Here is a 4,636-nt window from a genome sequence, read left to right as displayed (position 1 = left end):
ATAAGATAGTATGACTAATAGGTCCGTCTAGTCAAAGCTATGATTTTTCCAGTAGTCGTGTATGGATGTGAGAGTTGAACTATAAAGAAAGCTGAGCGCTAAAGAATTGATGCTTTTGAACTGTTGTGTTGGAGAAGACTCTTGAGAGTTCCTTGCATAGCAAGGAGATCCAACCAGTCCATCCTAAAGGAAATCATTCCTGAATCTTCATTGGAAGGACTGATGTTGAAGCTGAAACTCCAATACTTTGACCACCTGATATAAAGAACTGACTCATTTGAAGAAACCCTGATGCTGGGAAAGATTGAAGGTGGGAGGAGAAGGGGACAACAGAGGATGAGATGGTTGGATGGCATCACCACCTCACAGGACATGAGTTTGAGTAAACTCCAGGAGTTGGTGATGGATAGGGAGGCCTGGTCTGCTGCAGTTCATGGTATTGCAAAGAGTCGGACACGACTGAGTGACTGAACTGTTTATGACTAAAATGTGAAAATTCTTGACAGAGGTAAGATTTTAAAATTTAATTCCAACATTTTTTATGTGCATATGAATGATGATAATCTTATATTTCCAGAGGAAAAGATAATGTAATATTTCTGCAAGAGAATAACAATTATAGGTACCTCAGAATGTTGTTGGCAGGATTCAGTGAGCCAATAGGAAGAAATTGCTTTCTTCTAGAAAATCATTCTCTAGAATAAGTCTGGAATATAGTAATTGCTAAGCAAAATTATTTCTACCCTCTTCTTTCTGTCCTTCTCTTCATTATTATCAAAAGTATTAGTAGCAGTATAAAGAATTTGAATATGCATAAGTTTGTAATCTTTCAAAAATATTTAAGTAAATATTTATATTTTATTTCCAACCTGCTAGTGTATGTGGTTATTTGATTTCATGAAAATGTCAAATAGAATCAAAATTTTCTAATAATATTCATTTTTGTTATCTTGTAAGAGTGAAAATGTCAGAAATCCACATTATTCCTGAGATTCTTTCTCTCAAACGAAATGAGTTATGTTGTAACATTTTATACTTCATCAAATACATGTGAATAAAAAACAATTTACAGAAAATTCTGAAGCAATATTCAGCTTTATCCAATTTATTTGGTTCAACATGTGGGGAAGTTTAGAATAGGAATGAATAAAAAGGAGTCATAAAACTGTAGTGAAAGAGTTTTGAGAGAATATGAATAAAGAAATCATCGACCAGAACTATTTTAATGCTACAGATACTTGCATTTACTGGAGAAAAAGATATCCTTTTGGATGGTATCCTTAAAGGCTTGCTTAAAGGCTCACTTGCTGGTTCCTCAGTGTGTATATATAAACGGATTCATCATAGGAGCAACAGAAGTATTCAGAATTGCTACTCCTTTCGTCAAGGGTGCCTTTTCTTTTCTGAAGGATTGGCATACATGAATATACAGCTTCCATAAGAGATGGAAATGACAATCATGTGAGAGGAGCATGTAGAAAATGCCTTTTTTCTCTGACTGGCAGAAGGCAGTCTCAGAATTGTCTTGATGACGAACATGTAGGATAGAATTATTAATGCCAAAGTAAAAAGCAGAATCACTATTGCAGAGTAAAAACCAGTCACTTCAAGGAGCCATGTGTCTGAGCAGGATAGTTGCAAGAGGGGGGAAATAGTCACAAGCAAAGTGATCAGTGATATTAAAACCACAGTAATCTAACTGGAGAAAAAGAATAACAGGTGGGAAGATGTTTAAGAACCCTGCCAGCCAAGCACAAAACACAAGCAATCCACAGACTCTGTTGTTCGCGATGGTTGTGTAATGCAGGGGGTTGCAGATAGCTACATAGCGATCATAGGACATGGCAGTTAGAAGACAAAATTCAGTGATGCCCAAGAAAATTAAGAAAAACAACTGAGCCGTACGACTGTTGTATGAAATTGCTTTGTCCTTGGTGATAATTGTGCCCAGAAATCTTGAAATACATACAGTTGTAAAGGAAATTTCTAATATAGAGAAGTTCCTGAGGAAAAAATACGTAGGTGTCTGTAGATGAGAGTCCACCAGTGTGAGAATGATGATGGTCAAATTTTCAGTGACACTTAATATATATGTGATGATTAAAAAGAGAAAAGTCACAATCTGAAGCTCTGGGTCATCTGATAGCCCCAGGAGAATGAATTCTGTGGGTCTTGTGTGGTTTTTCATTTCTGATCCTTTTCTCCCTCATTAGAACAGAAAATGTATGCTCTTCCTATAGGACATAAAAAATGTTAAAAGATATTTGAGGATAGAATACAAAAGTTTTAAAGCTTCCATCATGAAGATAGTTTTGAAATTTAAACCTCTGTTCCCATACAGTAACTTTCTCTAGTTTCCATTCAACCTTTCATTCAAGTAAAGAATATTATCTAAAGTTAAATATTGAGCTCTCATCCTCAAAAATACACTCTCACAGGCCATGGATGAAATAAAAATTACGTGTTAACTTTTAAACAGGGACATTTCTTCTACTGCTTTCTTTATTAGGACTTCAAATTATTCTTTAAAATATTTAGCTTCTTTGGTAATAATATGATAATATTTAATTTATTCTTCCCCTTTCCTCAGTATTATAAAAACCAGTATGCTTTGTAGATAATCTAAATACAGAGTTTATAAGCTTACAGAGGCTATGTAGCCCTCTTCCACATCTATATTTTGAAAAACTGAGGCCCACTTTGTTTAGGAAACTTTCACAAGTTTAAATGACAAGTCTGCATAGTAAATATCTCACTTTAGAATATGTGTTTGTCCATGGGAATATTTTTGGGTATTCTCTCCTTTCTTATGGGTTTGGTTGATGCAACCCTTTCCCACATCATTGTTTTCTTTTTCTGATAAAAGGCCAGAAGGACAAGAGAGTGTAATTTTTGCTACTAAAATAAATATTGCTTAGAAATAGTTTAGTTCATGCAATGAACACATCAGTTTTCTTTTGCTTACAATATTGCTTTAGAAAGTGACCAATAGATGGTCAAACTTTTTACTGGGAAGCAGATATTCCTTTACATAGGGAATGTCATTTTATTTCTTTAACAGAAAACCATTTAACTTAAGAAAAGTTAATGGAAAACCCAAGACTTATTGCTGTGCTGGTTCTTTAGGGCTCCATGAATAGTCTTCTCATTAGTAAATAATCACATTTTAATATCAAAAAGGTTTTGGGTTCACAAACCCATAAACAAATACTATTTTAAAACATTTTAATGAGATGGGATCATATTATCGTACTGGAAAATAACAAAGATACTTACTCTCTGGTTCTTCTTCATGATTTAGTCTCAAATTTTAAAGTCTGTTTACCTCCATACTTATGTAAATTCAGAGTTGGTGAATTGAGTTAGCAATTTATTTGGTTTCTTTTGTACTCTCAAATCAAGTATGGTGATTTAATTTTGTCAAGGCTCTCAAGGTTTATAGTTCTCATTATGGTTAGACTGGTAATATTTGACCCGCAATATCCTTCATTCATGCTGCTGCAAAATTTGAGAAATATTTTCATTATAATGCAATGCATAGTTGCTCTTTGTCTCTTACCCAAGCTCTATGTACAAACTTAATTACACCTGGGTAGACTCATAAAGTACCTCTTACACTTGCTCCTTTTCATATAATATGAAACACTACTTACTAAGACATTTTCTTTGTATTAATGCAAAGATTTTAAATGAATATTTTGTAATTCTATGATAATCTATCTATACAATTTAAGTAACATTTTCCTTAGGCTTCAGAGTCTAACATCTTTCTACAAATTCTGCTTTGAAAAACAGAAAATAGGGATGTTCTTCTCTATGTGTGTCATACACATGGAACTGGATTTATTTGATCTGTCTCCTGTTAGCCCAGGGGAATCTAAGTGAAGAGAGGGCCAATGAGTCATCATTAAAAGATGCAGGTGAATCAGCTTTGTAAATATGGATAAGAAAGTGTAAAAAGGCAAAATGACTGAGATACATGAGGCAGCTTCAGATACAGCATGTGATATTGAGTGTGTGAAAATTTAATTTAGATTTGACTCTTGTATGATTATGTTTAAGGAATCTACTTTTTTCTCCCAGAAATTCTGGACTTACCCTTAAGAGAGTTAGTGTGCTTATATTCCTTGAATTTTGAGTTTACATCATAGAAACGGAGAGTCTCTACAAATAGATTTGTATTTGTACAACTCCAGAGAGGCAGTTGTTAAACATTTACCAGAAGTCGTTAATCCTTCTCATTTAGAACATCTGTCAGCCATGCAGTGGATACTCAAGAAATATTTTAAAATAAATAAACAGATTTAAATAATTTATGTGCACAGTCAATCCCTGTTAATCAACAGAACCTTAACAACTGATTGCAACATGTATTATTGTTAAAGAAATTGAGAAAGAGAATATGAAAAAACTCACTAGTTGGATACACAAATGAAGGTGAAGTCTCTCACCATGGCAGATTTCAAGCTATCGGTGCACCCTTGCTGAACTCAGAGGTGAGCACAGACTTGCAACCATTGGCTCCCAGGATGTGGTCCAGGCAAGCTCCAGCACAGCACTGCTGGGAGTGCATCAGTTCATCTACAAAGTAGATAAAGATCCCTGCTTTCATGGGGTGAGGGATGTAAGAGCATAT

At 34.5% G+C, this 4,636-nt stretch overlaps 1 pseudogene; it reads right to left on the bottom strand.

The window, feature by feature from the left end:
• Positions 1-1,315: 1,315 nt before the first annotated feature.
• Positions 1,316-2,188, bottom strand: LOC136167598 (olfactory receptor 6C3-like; annotated as a pseudogene).
• Between the last annotated feature and the right edge of the window lie 2,448 nt (positions 2,189-4,636).

The sequence above is a fragment of the Muntiacus reevesi genome, chromosome 4, assembly GCF_963930625.1.
Source record: "Muntiacus reevesi chromosome 4, mMunRee1.1, whole genome shotgun sequence".
NCBI lineage: Eukaryota > Metazoa > Chordata > Mammalia > Artiodactyla > Cervidae > Muntiacus > Muntiacus reevesi.
The sequence above is the reverse complement of the archived record's forward strand: the minus strand, read 5'-3'. Positions and strand labels throughout refer to the sequence as shown.